Below are 20,758 nucleotides of genomic sequence, written 5' to 3' on the forward strand. Positions count from 1 at the left end.
TTGACTCGACTGTTTAAGTAAAATTTAAATTCTCAGAACAGTTCTGGATTGTTAACCTTAGATATTAGGTTAGTCTATAGCTAGATTATGAATCCAAATTTATCCATGTCACCTACTATTTGCCATAGGCATTGGAGTATTAACATGTGTTCTTGAATTTGTACAGAAATGCACCCTGGGTTTCTCTGTAGAAGCATAATCAATACCATTTAGTGATTACATCCCATAAAAACCAAAATAACCTATTGACCTTACCTTCTGAAGTATATTGCTGTGGTTCAACAACTAATGCATAGTAATGCTCAGCTACACTGGAATTTCTCATTAGTGTTTCCTTCACATAGCAGTGGACGTGAGTTGATTTTGTAATTCTAGTGTAAAAGACTGTGAAAATTACCATTTACTGTCATGACTCTATTCCTTTTGACTGGCATTCCCTATTCTGTTTTAATTATATGGCCTGAACAGACTGTGGTACAGGCACTTTCCTTGTACATCCATGGACACTTTATGAAGAAAGGCTTCCTTTTCATATCCACAGAAACAACCCCCCTAGAAACCCAACTATCTTGACTCTTGTGTCTTGCAGGCAGCTTTGGGTTATTTAGTAAATAACTCTAGGTTAATACTTGGCTTCCTGGGCATGCAATGTCTCAACATCTGGACTACACTGGAAAAGTACTCATTGTACTTTGGAGGAATTGTAAATTGGAGCTTGTAAATTGGAGCATTTTTGATAGCGGGATTAAGAATCTCTATTTGTAAAAGTTACTGAATGCATTTTTGATCCACTGTAGGTACCATGAAAGACATGTAGATCAAAACTATTGACTATTCTCTGCATTAGATGACTGGAATATTCATGCTGCTGCTGCAACTTGGGCTTCCTTCTGCCTGTTTGAGTATTGTGGTTAGTGGCATTCTGCCTCAGAAAGACAGGAGACACGCTCCTACATATTTATCAGGTTGACCTTAGGTCCACTTCCCCAAAAGGTTGGTCCTTAAGCAAATGATATAAGTGTTACTTTAAAAGTTCCCCAAGTTTTGACCTGTAGAGGTAGAACCAGCTGGCAGCAACTTCTTGTTTCCAAGAGAGCTTAACCTGAACTGAGGATCTCCAGATTTTGTCATAGGAGTTATCCCTATGCCAGTAACAAGATATTTACTTTTTATTCTGTATGGATTTTAATGATAGTAAAGAATCCCCAAATTTTAAAAGGAATGTATAATTTCACAGAAACAAAGCACTGCAAATAGTGACAAAAGGCACAGTGGGAGAAAGAACCTACAAGAAAAGCTGAATCAAGAGCCACTAAACAAAAACCACAAAAACCAAAACCCCATGCATTTCTTTAATCATTCCTGTTTGTGAGCTAGAAAATGCAAATTATGACTATTGCTTTAACAGACAATTCCAGGAATTAAGGTAACCAAGTCAGTGGAATAGTTTCATGCTTCTCCCATCTTTCCATTTTCACTGGAATTGTACCTGGAGACAATGGGAAATCAGCTTTCGTGTCCTAGCTTCTTGTTCATATGTTTCTTTTTTTCAGCTTTGCACATCCTCAAGGTTTCCAAAAACAAAAATTCTCTTTTTTCTTTTCCAAAGTCTTGTGCAGATTAAATAAAATCCTTCATCTGAGTCATGTTGGGAACTAAGTGTGTTACAGCACAGCTGTGAAGGCTCTTAAGGCAGAGCCAACATTATGACTGCATAGGGGTGAAGCAGACAGCACCCACAGCAGTTTCTCCTCGCAGCAGCAGGGACAGCAGCCAAACTAGTTTAATGACCTTTGGGTGTACTGAAAGCTGGGGAATTCAAGTTCTGTGCCCAGGGCGTGGGTTTTCTGCACTCAACACGCACCTACTCTTGTCACCAGTGATGTTCAACGCCTTGCTGAGGATGCTCCTCCTTTTTAGAGAGGTGTCAAAATTATTTTGCAAGGAATCCTTCCTTCTTGTCTCCAATCCAGATTTCCACTGTAAAACTGAAAAAAAACCCCGAACCAAAATCCAGTTAATTTTTTTTAAAGGAATACCACAATCCTATCCACCTAAGGAAGTACTAAAAGAAACAGCGGCAAGACTTACTGGCAGGAGACCGATGTGTAATGGCTTTTGCGCTCTGTAACTTGTGGTCATTGTACATCAAAATAATGTAAAATGGTGAAAAATAGTTATGAACTTAGTTGTAAATTTTGTTGTGCATTGTGTCTATGTTTAGTTTTACACAATCACAGAAAAATCATGTTTTGTTATATCTGTAAGTAGCAAAACCATGGTAAGTTCATCAGAAGAGCAGCCTGGGAAGAATTATTGTAAAAAGTAAGATATCTTTTCTACCTCAGGGCTGGTGTAGCAAGTGGAGGAGCACTATGCAAATCAGTCACTCTGTTGGCTCCACTCAAATCACTGTGGCTCCAGACACTACATGTACTTCCCAGAAGAACTCAAGTATGCTGTACTTCAGCAATTGTTCATATGGGACCTCAGCACAAAAAGGTTCCAGGATTTAGGCTTTAGCACAAGCAATACAGCACAAGTTTTGAACAATTTTTAAAATATTTTTAAAATTAAAAAGTAAGATATTAAAACTAAAATATGGCAATGATCTGTCAAAATCTTTGTTTCACGTTTTTCTATTTGCCGGTTTGTTGCTTTTCTAATGAGAGAATAAATATTCTTGTTTGAGTTTACTGAAGAATAACAAAAGGCCATCCGTACTCATGACTCATCCTTTAGAAAAAACAGAAGAACACAGGATTAAATGTTTTAACTCTTGATCTGTTCAATATTAACATGCTGGGAAGCAAAAGAAATTACCAAGGCAAAACAATTGAATTTTTGAAAAAAACCCCAAACCCTATTCTGAATGAAGCCACTGGAGATGTGAAAGTAGGTCAGAGAACATTGCAATACAAGAATCTTCCACTAAAAATGAAATCCCAGTCTGAAAAAAACTGAAGTAGCAGTCATCAGGAATAGTGTCAGAGCAGTTTTCACTGGCCGCAGTATGAGGCAGGTATGACGTTCTCTTCTGGACTGCAAGTGATCCACGTGTCCCAGAGAGCACACTGATTTCCTAGAATGGAGAAACAGCATCCAGCTGCTTTTCTGGAAAGAGGGAGAGTGTACCACAGTGGGGCCAGCCCTGATGCTGCTCACACTGGTGGGTGGGTGGCCTGAAGAGCTGACTGCAAGGATTCTCTCAGCAACTATTTTATGTTTTTTTTTTCTCCTCCGTGATCTTGTCACATTCTTTGCTCTACTGTTAAGTCCAGCTTATTGTCATAGAACCCATCATACACCTGCTTTGGAAAGTGACAGCACTTATAAATTCATTTATCCAATGGCATGCATGGAACAACAACTTGGCACTCTAATTTAGATATGTGGGTTGATCCATTCTACGTTTCAAAGGCATCTTTAAAAGTACCTTTCCTGTCCTAAGAACATAAAATCAACACCTGGTACTTAAGAGCCTCAAGGTCTGTACTAACAATGTCAAGTATAATGGCATATAAAAAGATATTAGAAAAATATGAATAGGTATGTAGTTGTATTATTAATCTGAACTAATTTTATGGCTAGGCTCTCTATAAGCTCATAGGTTTTATTTTAATTTTACAGAAAGGAAAATCCTGCTTCAAACAGATGAACTGTACATCAGTAAGAACTGTTTTGGCTATAATAGGTAAGTGTGAGAAAGTTTTGTTAGATACTCTTGAGTAAAAAGAAATATCCCAGCCCTCCCCCCTCCCCCCCCCACCGGTGACCATGTTAAATAGTTAGGAAGAGTCATCTGGAAAAACAAATGAAAATACTATGCATTCATTCATTTTCATCTCTGCAAACTCTGCGGAATGAAGAGTGGTAATAACAATTATTTTCATAGTTTTAGTTGAAACACTTATGCAAATGAATTGGGTTCAAGCTATTCTGTGAATCAAGAAATTGTTAAGCCTCACTCAAGTTCCATTTACTCTTTGTTTCCTAAAGACAAAGGATGTTTTCTATCTTCTTTCCTGACAATTGTGTCTCATGAAAAAGTAGAAATAAATTGAATAGCAGAAATATGTTTTTAATTAGAACAATACAACTTTTTTTTAATAAACAGCTTTGAGGTGTGAAATCTTATTCTTTAATAGAAGAATATATTCTTCTCAGCACATCATTTTCTAACATGGAAAATTCAGAAAAGGGTCCAATCCAATTAATTAAATCCATATTTGCATGGTATAAACAACCTTCTTTCAAATGGCAGAACAGTGAGTAGCCTGATATGATTACATTGAAAAACAAGACTATTAGGTGAATATTGTGATTGCAGAAAAGTACCATAGTCATGATTTTGGGAGCAAAGAACTAAGAGCATGCCATAAATGAAGACATGTGCAACCTCACCTTCCCAGCCCAGCTGAACCAGTTCCCTGTCCTCAAAGGGATATTCCACCAAATTCTTGCTAGAGATCAGTCAAGTTCCAAGACTCACACCATTGAAGAAATCTTGCATGCAAAAAATTAAAAGAAGAAGCAGTGGAAAGAATCTCTCAGTACAGGCCACTGTGCCTGGTTAGTATGTATTGTAAGATTGGAGATATGGGGTGGGTCACTCTTTCCTGATGCTGACAGCAGTGGCAGCATTCAGACAATCCAGTTGGCATTACAGGAGAGAAGGAGAGTCTCAATTGCATAGAGATCCTTTGGTGAGAACCAAAGACTATTCAAATCCCAGCTCTCCTCAGCAACTCTGCATCTCACTTGCATGGAAAGAGTGCCAATTCCCTGCCACCCATCTACCCCACTGGCTTCTGCCTGTTCCCAAGGCCAGCAGAACACACAACTCCTCGGAATGCATGAAAAAAGGGATATGTACACAGGACTGAAAGCCTGACCTACTGTTATGGAAATTGGTTATCTGTACAACAGAGAATTAAGCTTGTTTCCATTCCCAGAGCTTCTGGTGATGGTTTTGATTTAGAAAATGCACTTCCTAATTTATAAAGGCCAGGAGGTCATTGTTATTGTACTATCTTTCCCATAAGATGCCTTACTGTGCCTCTTTATGTTTTGCCATTTTGAACAAAACCACTGCATACCATGAGTTTTACAGCTCCCAAAGTATCATCCATGACCATTGTAACTTAGAAAGGGGAGGAAAGATTTTCCTTTGGAAGAGCAATAAAATTTCAAAATGACTTATTACTTCACATATTTACCATCTCTAGGTGCTTGAGAACTTTACCAAGAGCCATCCTTGTATTAATAAAATAGGAAATTATGACATGAAGAAAAGAGAATATTTTCTAAAAACATGAAATAAAGATATGAGAAGAACCATGGTCCTGATCCAGTTGTCATGTTTAGTGAATTACAGTTTTTGGAGGCTGTCATGTACTTCAGACTTGATCCTCATGAGCCAAATGACACTTGCCATTGTTCCTCAGAAATATAACTGGCATTTCCATCAAATTCTTGGTAGAGTGGTGTTCCCCAGGTGTCAGTGTTGGGCCTAATTCTGTTTAATATCTTTATTGATGATTTAGCTGAGGGGATTCAGTCCATCAGAAGCCAATGTGCAGATGACACCAATTGGGGTGGAGTGTTGATTTGCTGGAGGGCAGGAAGGCTCTGAAGAGGGACCTCGATAGCGTGGAGGGATAGGCTGATTCCAAGGGGATGAAGTTCAGCAAGGCCAAGTGCTGGATCCTGCACTTTGGCCACAACAGGCAGGGAACAGAGTGGCTGGAGAGTGGCAAGGCAGAAAGGCACCTGGGGTTTGGATCAACAGGAGGCTGAACATGAGCCACTAGTGTCCCCAGGTGGCCAAGAAGGCCAGTGGCATCCTGGCCTTTATCAGGAATAGAGTGACCAGCAAGACAAGGGAAGTGATCCTTCCCCTGTACTCAGCTCTGGTGAGGCCATACCTTGAGTATTGTGTTCAGTTCTGGGCCCCTCAGTTCAGAAAAGATATTGAGGTGCTGGATTGGGTCCAGAGAAGAGTCACAAGGCTGGTGAAAGGATTTGAGCACAAGTCCTGTGAGGAAAGGCTGAGGGACCTCAGGTGGTTTAGCTTGAAGAAGAGGAGGCTCAGGGGAGACCTTATTGCTCTCTACAACTACCTGAAAGGAAGTTGTAGCCCGGCAGGGGTTGATCTCTTCTCCCAGGTGACCAGCAGCAGGACAAGAGTGCCCAGTCTTAAGCTGTGCCAGGTGAGGTTTAGGTTGGATATTAGGAAGAAATTTTTTATGGAGAGTGCCATCAGGAATTGGAATGGACTGCCCAGGCAGGTGGTTGATTCATTGTCCCTGGAGGCTTTTAAGGCAAGATGAGATGTGGCACTTCAGTGCCATGGTCAAGTAAGCACGACGGTTGGCTCAAAGGTTGGACTTGATGATCTCAGAGTGCTTTTCCAACCTGGTTATTCCCGTAATTCTGTGATTTGGAAACAGCGTTGTGCCACCAGGGAGTGAAATAGTAAAACCTTTTGAAGTTTTATGCTGCTGATTCCTTAGTCATCTACCAATGTCCAGGTGGTGCAGGTCCCCAGATTCAGATCTTCTATACTTTTGGTTGAAATTCTGAAATAAAACCGATGCATTTCTTAAATACAGTCACAATGTAGAACAAATTTATGGGGATTATTTAATTAACATTCTTATAATGGTTAACATTTCTAGAAATTTGTGAGTACAATCTCTATAGAGAACTGTACTGCTGTTCATGCATATGTTCCAAGCTAAATCAATGCCTGATTTATCAATGAACTGATTTCACTGACTGATAGAAAAAAATCAATAGAAATGGTAAATGATTTTTTGCCCTTTGCTTGTTCTTTTCAGTCAGTGAAATGCCTTTCATTTTCATGATTCAAGATCACTGCTTTAGAGAAACAACATAAAAAAGGGATCTTGCCTGATGCTTTCCATCAATTCCTACTTTATTGCTTTTTATCCTGGTGTGACCTCAAGACAAAGATTTATAATAGCCTTCTGCAAGTGTGTGCATGCACATTTGCATGGGTGTGATACAAAACGAGCGGCCTATAGCTTATTAATAATAAAAAATAATACTGGCAAGTGTATTTACTTGATTCCATATTGCGAAACAGAATAAAAGATCCTTTCATCTCAAACAGCCTTGCAACTTTGTCTTACACACCCTGAACATGCACAGCCAAGTGGCAAAGTGCCCGGCAGACCCTCCTCCTGCCATGCCTTACTCCTGCTCCCTCACTTCAACAGCTCCAAGGGCAAGGACACACAACCTCAGGAAACACCGAGACAATGGAAGGTTCTTGATATATTTGGTAAGGATGTGTAGCAGCTGTACTGTATAGACTAAAAACAGATGCCTGCTGATGGTATCACAAAAAGATTTTGAGTGTCAGTACCTCCCTTTAAAATAAAATCTCACAAACTACATGAAGCAGTTTACAATCTGAATGTGACTCTGCAAATAAGAGTTGAAGCATAGAGGCATTACTGATCATAATGACCAGAACCTTGAGATAAAGACAAATGTGAACAAGCTTACTTAACTGTGCCCTGTAGGAAGAGCTGTGCCTATGGTAAGTGCAAAGTTATGGTACCATCATTTTAGTGATCAGAGTATTTATGAATTTTACCTTAAAGCAGCTTTCTAATGAAGATAGACAGTACACAAAATATTGACAATGGATTTTGATCATATTCTTTTTTTTAAACCTGTAAAAAATATTCAATATAGGTGAAAAAACAACATATATGTAAATCAAACATTTCCTATAGGCAAGCATGGGACGAGTGCGGGGAATGGAATCTTCCCTTTTAATTTTTTAAAAACTTTTTCAAAGTTAAAATGAGGTGTCTTTTCAGAGCTTGTCCTTAAAAGTTTATTGAAACACTGATTTCAAATCAATGACCGTCAGGGAAATTCATCTCATCAATATCTTTGAGAAGCTACAAAGCTGTCAGTAGCAATACTTTAATATTCATAAGATGCTTTTAATGTGGTAATTGTGAAAGTACACAAGTAGGGTGGATTGAAATTTCTGCTAAGCAAAGAGTGAAAAATAATTCAAAACACAAGAATTCAAAGAATTTGACCTTGAATAACTTTTAATGTTATCAATCTAACAATGTGCACTAATTTTCCTTTGGACCCAGAACATTGGCTAGTTTGGAATACAATGAGCAAGGGATCTTTAATCTATTCGTGCAGAGCTAATGACTCTTCAAAAGAGAAAAATAGCTATGAATCATTCTCAGAAATTCTGAATATGGTTCTTTCTGGAACTGATATTGAAGTCTGATATTCTGATAAGTTTCAAGCTGAAAGGAAACTTTGAAGAGTCTGTTTAAAATAATTCAGAAGTCCAAAACACAGAGATGCTCATTATGCAAGTGTTAAAGCAGTTATGAAGTACATCTATAGACATAGCAAGGTCTTTTTAACGAGATGAATAGTGGAAAGCAAGCATAAACCCGCAAGAATCTTTCTCTATTTTCTGCTTCTGTGGAAGTGTCAGTCAAAGATGGCACATGAAAGAAATACTTGTACCATAAAGTTATTCCTACCACTTCAGGAATGGCTGTGGGAAGCAATTTTGGATATAGAGGAAAATGAGAAGACCCTGTGTTCTGCAATTTTTAAATGCAGTGCATTCTTTTCCATGAGATGATTAACACATAAGTCAGATGCTTGGATATGTCAAACACAGTGTAAGCATCATAACCCTATTGTGTCAATACAAAGAGACTTTCCATACTGATTGTCGAAGCAAAAGTTACACTTACCATATCCAGACTGGCTTGAACTCCTTGGGAATCCAGGTTCAAATCCATCTGAGCTGTGCCTTAAAAAGCATGCAAAAAAAAAAGACTTTTTAAAAAATTTCTGTCACTTTGTCTGGTGAAAGCATCTACTATGAGGTAGAAATATGACCTGACCAATATTGCCTTATTTCCAACAGAGGGAATCTGTGGCCACCTCTAAAAGACAAGGTTCCCAACAGCATTTGGATGGTGCATATACCTGCCATTTTCACTTACTGCATTTTCTTCTTTGGAGCTTCTGATCTGGTTCCCATTCCAACTGCACATCGTTTGATTAACAAGGAGCACTGGGAACATCTGGAGTCAAGTTGGACAAAAGGAAAAACCCCAACAATGAGACTTCTGATGGATTATTCAGACCTGTGACAGCTGAAGAGCCTGCTCTGCAAACCCTTCACCCCTGTCCCCAGAGAGCTATAAAGCAACCCCACAGACAGCCGGCAAGGCTGCATCAACAAGTCACTACTTGGCTGACCCTGCAGTCTCTCAGCTATCTTAAGGGAATCAAGAATCAGAGGCTGCTTGCTCTTTTTACATTTCAGAGTTTCACAGTCATCACACTAATGATTTTTTTTTTAAATTACTTAACACAATAAAAATTTAAGGACATCTAAATTGATGCTTCCTTGTCTACTGCTATTTCACTGCAAGCACGTTTCTAGCATGAATAGAAAAGTTTGCCACCCAAAGCTTACAGTATTTCTTCTTTGCCGTTTGCTTTGACAATTAGATCGAATTCAAGTTAACTACTCAGTTCTCATGCTTGTAGTGTTAATTTCAGTTATAAGAAATATATGCCTTTTTAAAGACCCTTTATAATTTTTAAGCCAGATGTGCTGTAAAACAGTCTTCATGTCTGATTGCAAAATATTATAAATTTTTCCTTTCACATGTAGTATATTTGCACATTGATACAAATATTTTGCACGTTTTAACCAATGATCTTTTACTTCAGCCAGCTCTATTTCCATGAAAGCATGTTTCTTCTTCTGTGAGTTACCATCTGACCTCTGCTGAGTTACCTGGGCAGGTCTGCCTTTTTGATCTCCTTTCAAACACAGCTAATTTTAGTCATCAAAACAATTACCTGTCAAAGCAGTTAACCGTATAAACTTAGAGAGTATCAGCTATTCAAGGAGTGAGCCATCAAGGTATGTAGGATGGGTGTTGCTGGTGACCAGGAAAAGGGAGGCAGGGCTAATAAGACTCTTGGGGTTTGGTAGGAACCAGACCAAGCAGTTATGCAGGCAAGAGGTTGGTATTTGAGCCAAGGACTCTGTGAATGGAAGAAAACTAGAGCATTAGATCACATGAAGACAGAGCAGAAATGCAGGAAGGCTGACACCTCAGCCCTGCCAGCCCTGCTGGAGTTCTGCTCCATGAGTGCCTCTATGGGAGTGTGCAGGAGTAGCTCTGCTGCTTCCTCCAAACTCAGGAAGCAAAGCCAGCAACAACAGAACAACAGATTTGCTTTGCACATGACAATCTCCACCCATTGAACTGAACCAGAGTCAAGACGTTTTGGCAAATTAAGAAATAAAATGAACGATGTCTGAAATAAGTTAATATAAGGTCTGACCCATTTGTGCTCCAGATCATACTCTGGAATGAGATAACCCTACAGCAAAGTCACTTCATGGACCTTCACCCTTTGCAACTTAGTGCATACAGAAGCTTTGGGATGTGCAAATTTTGAGCCTTATAAAATTATCTTAATAAAGAGATCTTGCAAATCAGGTGTAGTTTTTAATTATATTGATTTTTAGCATTATAAAATTACATATTTGGGTATCAGACAAAAAACTTAATTTCTTAATTAGCACAGCAATAACAAATTTCTGCAGATCTTATGAGTCTATTTGCATAATTCTATGGTTTTAGCACATTCTCTTGGACCAGATTTTTTCTTAATTACTTTTGATATATCTACCCAAACCTATAATTCCTTATCTGAAAACCTAAACTCTTACTCTGTTTATATGGTTTTATATAATATATTCTATTATAAGCTGCCCTTGGTTTTCAAAAGTTTAGTCTATTTCATGAGATGACTGTCTTGGAAAGCGTATTTGGATGTTTCACAGTTGTTATTATTAAAGCTTTCCTTTCCCCAGCCTCTGTGTACTTTGGGAAGGACAGGACCTGGACAGAGTCACACCGATTCAGCTGAGAATTTGAAAAGCAAAAACCACCCACAAAATGACCAGGCAGTTACTTCAGACATTGCTGCAGCAGAAGCAGAGAGGTATCACTCTGTCTGCTAACCTTTCACCAATCCAGCCATAGAAGCAAATTTCTGGCATGTCTGGCATATGACCTTCCTGAAGGACATGTTTATTTAAAAGCTGCTTGGATGTTTCTTGAAAAATGATGGCAAATTAATTGACTGAAAAAAAATGCCTGGACATTTCTTTTCTATGGTGTCTAGTTTTTTTCAATCTTTATTCATAAATTTGTCAAGAGCAGAATCATTTTAACTCACCTGGATGAACTGGTATTTTTGGTGCTGCTGACATAATGCATGTGCAGTAACATGAAGAAACTTTTCTGTTATGCAATAAGTGGACACCAGTCTGTTTGAAAACCTTAAATAATACATTGAATAGCTACTGGGTGCCTTGCTAAAATCAGGGTGAAAGCAGGTTAGGAATTTGCATTAGGGTTGAATATCTTTGAATTTTCAACTTCGAAAATCCCTCTGATGATCTGAACACACAAAACAAAGTACTAATTCTGTAGGGGAGTGTTTGCAAAAGCTGTTACACATTTCTCTGGAATGTTTGGATTGGAGTTCCTTTGTCCTGGCCACATCTGCCTTTTCCGTTTTGGACCAAGTTTTACACCTCTGTCCTGTTCACTGTCCTGCACTTTTATTTCCATCTTCAACATTTCTATTTTGTATTTTCTATTAAGATAACTCAGGGAAAAATGTAACTGATTTTTAAAAAAAATTCTACTAATGCACCATTTCCTGCAACATTTTCAATAAAAAATATCCCTGGTATTTCCTAATTAGAAAATTTCAGACTGTTACTGAGTGAACTTTCAGAGCCAGTTGAAAAATCCAGTACCTGGACTGCATCTACAAAATTAGCTTCTATCTCTGGTGGCATACATAACATTATTATTATTGTTATTGTTATTATTATTAGTATTATAAGTATTATTATTTACTGTGCTTAAAAATTATTTTTTCCTAAAACACTCATAGTAGTGTCTGGACATAAAATTGGTCATAGCTCCTCATCTTTTGGTTTCACACTTCATCACTTTGGTTTTCGCTAATACTATAATCCTCAACTGTCCAAGCATCTTTTTCTTTATAAAACATTTCACTGTCTTCCTCTACACTGTTATTTCTCAAATGCCCTTTTGGTATCTTTACTTAACTCATTAAAAACCACTTTCTGGACTTTTTTGCCTTAGCTTCTGTGAAATGAAGTAAAGGAGCAATGTTTAGACACAACTTTTTCTGCATGTCTATAAAAGTTCCCACAAACACTCCTCTCTTTTTTGAGTCTTCACGTCAGAGAAGCATGAAAGTTTGGCAAAAATCATACAAAATTCTCACAAAAGATAAGAAATTGGTCTTAAAAGATTTCTTTTTCAGGAAGAAGCAAAAACTATTTTCTTCTTGACCTCTGTGTTAAATAGTACACGCTTTATTATTGTACACACACCTCCTTTACTTTCCAAATTCCTATCTACTGAAAGTATGAACGAAGCCTCTGTATAGCAACAAAACTCTGGACTTCAAAGAAAACAATGCAAAGTTTATAAAGTCCCATGAGAATTGATGCATATGGAAAATTTTCTGTAAATTAAGTTGGGAAGACTTATGTAGAAAAAAATTTGAATCTTCAGTGTTCTGTTTATCTGATACTGAGGCTTCAGTGTTTATTTTCCATCAGTCTGTGTTTACAGTGGGTTTGTGGACACTAGATTAGATAGCAATGAGATCTGTAAAAGCCTGGGAAAAAATGAACAGTTGAGTTCTTATTTCTAGAAAACACATAAATTGCCACTAACTTTCAATAATATAATGACCAATAAATGTATGTTGTAAATAAAGTAAGTTTCATGGGTTTCAGCTTCAGAATGAATCACTTTGGGGTTTTATTTTGTGGTTGGGTTGGGGTTTTTTCCCAACTACAGGGTATTCTTTTTAAGAGAATCTCATATCCACGAGAGCTCCTACCCCTTTCCCCAGAGCCTATTAAAATAACCAAAAGGGCTAGAATTTGCAATTTGCTTTATGTCCTATCTCAAATATAAATATTAGACATTTTTATCATTTTAACTAATATATTAGATGATCAAGGTTCAAAATTACTTTCTTTTTTGAGTGAAATGATTGGAATTAAGTTTCCTGCTTTCTGGGTAAACAAGGTATTTTGAAACAAGTACCACTCAGTTCATGTTGTTGAATCTGTCTCACTGCGTGGAGCAGATCCAGCTATCAAGACAAGCTGGAACTTACTGTTAGGAGAGGTTGCAAGCAACTGGATTGACAGTGTAATAGATTGTGGAAATACTGTGTTTATGTATGTCATAAACATCTGATTCTGTGTATAAAGTATAATTTAGCATAAACATCTTTAGACAATTAATATATGTTCTATCCCTGTGTAGAAACTGTGTTCACTTCTGTAATTGTTCTTTATGCTGTTATGAATTTATGCTGGTTTGTTGGTATTTTTTCTTTTTTTTTTTTTTTTCCCTCTAAGGCTTTTAAAATAGTTAACGAGAACTGAAATAAAAGATGCAGGGTGTTATTAGGACACAATATGTGACCATGTTAGGCAAAAGATTTGGTAGATGAACAGCCAAACTTAGCAAAGTACAATTTCTGAGGTCTTATATCCCGAATCTTGAAACAAGAAAAAGTTGCTCAGAATCCCCAAAGAATGTCTCTGAACAGTTATTTAGAGAACTAACAGCTTTTCCTACATTTTGGAACAGAGCAGTCGCAGTTTCTTTGCAACTCTACTAAAAGATGTAGGAAGGATGAAAGAACAGGCCCTGGAGATCTATGCAGAGATTAATATACCAAAGCATTTGTGTTTCCTCTACAACTCTGTGAGCATAGCAGCAGAAACTTTGGACCTACTGCCACATCCAACCATGAAGAGACATTCATCTTTGGTTGTCCAGAAGCCTCCTGCCCAAAATGATTTTAAGCAGAAAACTACCACTTTTATGGTAGCTCTGACAGATCTTCTGAGGATCCTTAACTACCTCATACCTTGCTACATGAATGAAAGGTTTGATGGAGCCTGTTTTTGAGGACTGAATCTTATTAAGATTCCACTCACAAGAACACAATCAAAATCCAAAAAGTATCAGTCCTTGTGCAGGAAGGAGAGTTGAATCAGGAGCCAGATAGTGTTGAGAGATGGCCCACAGAGCCTTTCCATAATAGTTATAACTTCTTGAAGACCAGAAAAGCTCTAGTCTGGGAACTGTCAATAAAGGAAAAGCTCTGTTTAAAAAAAATTCCTGGTTGTGGTCTCAGTCTGAAAAGAGAATATGCAAAATCTCTGAGTCTTTATGTTAGCTAAGGTGAACAAGACACACAGAATCTGCAAATGAGAGCCCTTTTTCCACAGAATTTTTTGGTCTAAGCTGATAAATCCTCTGCACTTCAGTGCACAATCATGCACTGGCAGGTGGGTAAACTAGATGACCTCATAAGCCCTTTCCATTTCTAGTCTCCAAGATTTTGTGGGAGAAGAGTACTTTTTTTATTAAAATGCCAACTGAAGGTGAGTATCTTTGGAAAATTTACAATTTTTGTAAAAGAGAGGAATAACTCTCCATGCAGGCTTGTGAGGTGTTGACATGGCATTTGAGAGCATCCAGAGTGGTAGGCAATGTCTACAGGCAGACCAAACCAGAGGGCTGTTTAGACTACAGCATTTAGCAAACCTAACAAATGTTTCCCCCATAAATGCCAGGGATGGAACAGCGGAGAACTGCATGACACACCAAGTTTTTCATTTTTCACTGATCTGGGTAACACTTTATAATGGCTCATGTAATATTTGTTACAAATGCAATGTTCTTTCTACTTCTATTAAAAATTTTCTTAGATAATACTCCTTCATTCTGCTGTGTTTCCTGATTTTTGACTTGTCCCAAACTCTACCATGTGCTGGTGAGAGCTGGATAACACCTAGGGAAGACTGTACCTGGCACACACCTCTGTGTGAAGTGGACACAGATCCAAAGAGAAAACAAAGAACGTTTAATGGATGTGAGCAGGCCACAGAGAGGTGTGAACAATGTTACTATTCTCAAAAAATTATAATAATTTTTTTTGTAAATATGGTCTAATTCAGTCACACTTTGTGTCATCCATGTTTTTTATTCCTCTGAATATTTCTTACCTGGACTGCAGGGCTGTTAAGGAAACAGCACAACAGTTTTTGTTCTGAATGTGCTGTTTAACTCAAATGGGATCCTCGACACCTGCTTGCCTCCAGTATGTTCCACTGATAAGACTTCCACTCTCTACTGCTCATGTAGTACTTGAAATATGAACTGTGCACAATGTTACTCCAAGGTACAACAGTCAGAAGTCTGATCATTGCTCAAACACTGGGCAAGAAAAGAGCTACAAATATTAGGATATGCTAGAGTTCATTCTGTACATGATTTGGCTAAAAGGGAGTGAATAGATTATTAGGCACTCCCATTTACAGTTCCTATTTGCTACTTTTTTTTCACTATAGTCTTAAACAAAAGTCTGGTAGCATTTCTCACATGCAAACTTTTTGATATTCAGTTACAACACCATATGTGGCTAGCGGAAACAATGTTCACCAGAGACAATGCATGGACTCTCCCTCTCCTTTCCCTCTCCCTCTTCATCTCCCTCTCCTCTCCTCCCCTCTGCCCTTCCCTTTTCCTCCCCGCCTTTCTTTCCCTCTCCTTCTCCCTTCATTTCCCAGATCTTTTAGTTTTAATTTTTAATTTTTTTTGTCATCATTGGGCCTTGTGGAATAGATTCTGGATTGGAAGATGTCTCTGAGAAGCCAGCCTTCTGCTGTTCTGCAGCTGTAAGCAACTACAGAGGGTGGCAATGCATGGTCTGGAGGGGTTCTCTCTGTAGACTGGCTTTTCAGCACTGAATACTGTGAAGGAAGTGGCTGCTGCTTGGTTTGTCCAGAAACAAACTTACTAACTTAAAAGATTTCTAAAAGATGTTGATTTAGAAATCAAGACTCAAAGTTTCAAAGTAATAGGACTATGTCAAAACCTGGTGTATCCTATAAATATAAACAGCTAAATTAAGGCTGCTCTTGATAAATTTAAGGCAACATAATGTGGTCTTAAAGGATTGTATGCTTTAGACCACATGTTTTCTTAGGGGAAGTGAGATGATACCTAAGGGAGAACATATTTCCTGACAGCGTGGGTAGCATTAGATTTTATATTGAATCTTTTGTAAAGGTCTGTGTTGTAGAAGCCAGAAACAAAAGTACAACTCAGCTTTGTTTGGTAGTACTGTTCCTTGAATTCCTGTTGCTTTCTTTGTGAGAGAACAATTCTCCACAAAGATTGTCAAGGAATTTTAGTTGGACTTCAGTAAATTTAGATTTTAATTAATGTATGTTTTGCACCACAGACAATATCAGTATTTATTCATGATCATTTAGGATGTAAGAGTTGTTTATAGAACACACACAGATATTCACTGTGTGAGTACTTTCAAATTCACACTTCATAGTCCAGAAATCAGGATTTAAAAGTAAATACATGTTGTTACAAATTATTACATAGGTACTTGCTTTTTTGAAATCTCCATAGTGGTGTAAAAAGACACGAACTAATCCAGTCGGTGATATTGCAAAGCATTAAACAGAGTAGCAGTGAAACAGGGAATGAAAAAAGAAACTTCATCTCACATCCGATGTTTGAATCCATGCAGGGTTACAGTACATGTGGGTAAACTGGGAGTAGTTTTAGGCAATTCTAAACCAGAGGAGATGGTGAAAAGCCAACCTGACAATGGGAGAATATGTAACCAAAATGGAACATCGGACTATGCAAAATCCATTCTCTTAAAAAACAGCTGTTGTCCCAACTTGGTATTAATGAGCCATAAGGTTTATGTCAGTCTATCAAAAGAATGGACCTGATATAAAAATGCAGACATGACTTAAACAACAAAAATAGCCAATACAGTGTCTTTTCCTCAGGCAGATGTGAAAAAAAAGTTCACAGCAAAATGTAGCCATCAGTTAATTACTAAGAAAACAGACCAGGATTCTTAACTAACTCAAAAAGCAAAGGGTTCAAGATCTATGTGTGGTTGAATACCAGCTTAACTACTTTTTGGAGCAGGATTACTCTACTGTGAAAATTATAGGAGTGTAAGGGTTTCATATTCTCAACTGCACACCATTTAACCAAAGACTTGGTCAGAAACAAAGAAAACAAATAGAGCAAACCATCATTTGCCCTTTAGTCTTGTGCAGAACCAAGACTATGAAATGGGTCCATTTGGTAAATTAAAAGAGCAGGCTACAAATCTTTTCTGAATTGAAGACTTTGGAATGAATAAAAATAACATACTGTGCATATTTATGTGGTCTGTGTCTTGCTCCCTCTGTCTCCATTACAAATTTCATCTGCAGTTGGCTTCTATGCAGGCAAACTACTTTGTGTTCTACACTAAAAACAAAATCATCATTAAAAAGTCCTTTCCTCTTTAAGAGAAGGCACTACAGCTTTATTCTGTTTTTTTACATATTTTGATTTCTGCAAATTACTATAATTGTGGAAAACAATACTATATGTTATTCCTATCTGAGCACATTGATAACAGTAACAACATTTTAATTACTCTGGTCATGTTCTTGTCACCATTTACCATGATGTACACAAAGCCCTAAAAAACCTATGAAACTCAGTGTGTTTTATTTCTGCAATCACAATATATGGTTACTACATTATATACTTATGTATGTTCTATAGCCTATAAATAATTTCCTTTATTCCCATCCGATTTCCTTCCCAGTATCCTTTGAAATAATCTGCTGCCATGAGACTTTGATTTCAATTTTAAGAACTCAGTAATGAGAAGGACTGTTTCACTGGGCTTCAGGCAGACTTTCAGTCATCCAAAATCTTGACTGCTTTTTGTTGTAATAGCTATTGAATCTTTATTCCTATTTTGATGGAGTCCTATAGTTGCCCCATGAGATCATTAACACTAGTAAATTTAAATGAGCTGCAAATGCTAGATGTCTAGATATTTACAAGAGAAAACACCTGATTCATAAATATTTCTAGCTATTAAAACTAACACACAGACTAGCATTCTCATGGCCTTTTTTCATGAAGGAAAAAGCATAGCAGGGAATATAGGTCACAGATAAGAAAACTGTCCCTCTTCTGTGCAAAACATCTTTGTAAACACATGATATGGTATGTCCAGCTCATAGTAACATGTTGCATTATGATAAGGGATATTTCTACAGAAGTATCAGGCAGCTACAATTTAGCACTGCACTAATTGGTCTGACTGCTGTTCATGACTCTACTCCAGGTTTTTTCCTTCATAGACTGTGTTGCAGAAACACATTTAACTTCACTCAATGCTGTCCTATTACTGATGAAACAGGGCTTTTACTCAGAAAAAGGACTTGATTTCCCCTTTAATGGATTACAGACCCTTTGAGACCCATAGTCCAGTCTGAGCTGTGACCAACAGCAGATCCCTCAGGAGGAGCGTGAGAGCAGGGCAACTACAAACTGATTCTCTCCCAGAGTCAAATTGCTTTGAGCAATTTAGAGCTAAGGCATTTTCTAAGTGACAAGCAGTGTTTCTGTGTTTAATAGATTCCAAATGTGATTTGGGTTTTTTCTTTTCTTTTCTTTTTTTTTTTTTTTTGGGGTTGTTTTCATTGTGAGTTCTCTGGGAGAATTCTGAACCCATACAAGCAGCATTCAGAGCATCCCATGGCAAGGCCCAGGGCCTTGGCAGTTTCAACTTCATTGTGGTTAAGAAATAATCCTTTCGTGTAGTTTGATACTGCTATTTGCTAGTTTCATTCAATGCCCTCTAGCTCAGGGCAGCAGAGAACCATTCCTTATTTATCTCTCTCATTTTTCTCATCATGTTGTAAACTGCTCAAAATCTTTCTCCAGCATTTGCCTTTCAGGCTGAGGAGCACCGGTCAAATAATTGTTTTTTAAATAATGTGTGATCTCAAAAGCTCCTCTGCCAACTGAGAGACGCAGGTAAGAAAGTGCTCTGTGCTCATGGAACAGGGACCTGGAGAGAAACAGAATGTTTCCCTTCCCACTTTCCCCCCAAAATGGTTCAGCTTGTCACATGTATGGTCACTGTTTGATGGACAGAAGATTGAGCATCATGGCGGGAACACGAGTTATCCCCTGAGTTTTAAGATAAACTTAGAAATTACCAAAAGCAATGGTGACAGCTGAGGAAAGAAGTGCCAAATTATTTCATGTAAACTGTACCTGAACTTGTTCTTTTCAGAATCATCAGAATTTTTTCAGTTGTTCCTTGTGGCTTGACTGTTTTTTGGTTTGCTTGTTTGTTTTTGTGGGTTTTTTTGTTAGTTGGCTTTTTTTAATTTTTAACCCTTTTTTAATCTCTAAACATTATAATGCAAATTTGCATAACCATAAAGGTCACGTGACTTCTTGAAGTCTTAAAGTGCATGAAAAGAGTGAGTAGTTTGGACAATATCACCAGAATATCTAGAAAATTTTATTTTGAAAAAATTAAGTGGATTGGGTTTGGTTGTTGGAAATAATTGGGCAGCAAAGAATCTGAGACACTCATCAGAAGACAGCAAGACAACAACAGTTATTTTCTGAAAAGAAAACCTAACAATAAACAATTATTTATTGCCTTCTGTGTATTTCCATATAATAACCAATAGTTTCATTCTGTCCTTTCAAAATACTTACTGAGTTTATTGTTCAACAATTAAACCTCAGTCTAGTCAGGAGCTAGAGCTTCAGCAAACTTCACATATACTGAATGAAAAATCCAGGTTATCATCCCTTCTGTCTGTGCACTGCTTCAGCTGTACATCATCCTTTAAAATGCTGTAGTCATAAAGGGATATGGACATTTCATATCTGTTTCAACTCAGTTTTCCATTTCAAGTTCTGCTGCATATGGTGGCTGTTTTCTGAGAGGTTTAAACACTGAAATGATACTTAATGCCAAAAAAATGGACAATTTTAAGCAGAGTATAGTCACAGTCTGTAAAAGATGATTTATCACTAACAAGTAATCCTGCCCCACCTCAGTTTGCCTGTATTTTTCTAAATTTGACAAATTAGAAATTAGGGCATACAGAAAGAACAAGAATGAATAATTAGGCTCAGATACCTGTTGGTGCATGTATTTGCTTTAGAATTACTTGTTCTTCTAAGGTTGTCAAAAGTTTTTTACATGAGACAATGCTCCTGGATTTTTTTACTGAGACTATTTACAGTACATATTTATTGTTCTCAAAAGTGAAAAATAAAATAGGAATTTATTGATGGCTGAAATTCAGAAAAGATGCTATGGGAATCTAATATATTACAGAAGACTTGAGCCCTGTCTTCTGAAATTGGAAATAAAAGATTATGTTATTATGCTAATGATATAGGAAAGAAAACATACAGAATTTCCACAGAAGAGGTGTCATAACACCAGCCTTCTAGTTTCATGTGTCTTAAACACAGGGAGTTTATTTGCAGTACCAAAAAATATACTCAAAATTACTATCCATTACATGAAAATTAAGAGCCCATCAGCAGAGGATAAAGTGGCAGCCTTAACTAGCAATGTTAAAATAATTTCTAAAAAAATTAAACTGCCTCTTTATTCTATATGGCCTATTGAGATGCCTGTTAATAAGAAATAAAAAAAATCTTTAGCTTAAATATATTCATAAATTTTCGGT

Source organism: Pithys albifrons, chromosome 8 (genome assembly GCF_047495875.1).
Source record: "Pithys albifrons albifrons isolate INPA30051 chromosome 8, PitAlb_v1, whole genome shotgun sequence".
NCBI classification, from domain to species: Eukaryota; Metazoa; Chordata; class Aves; order Passeriformes; family Thamnophilidae; genus Pithys; species Pithys albifrons.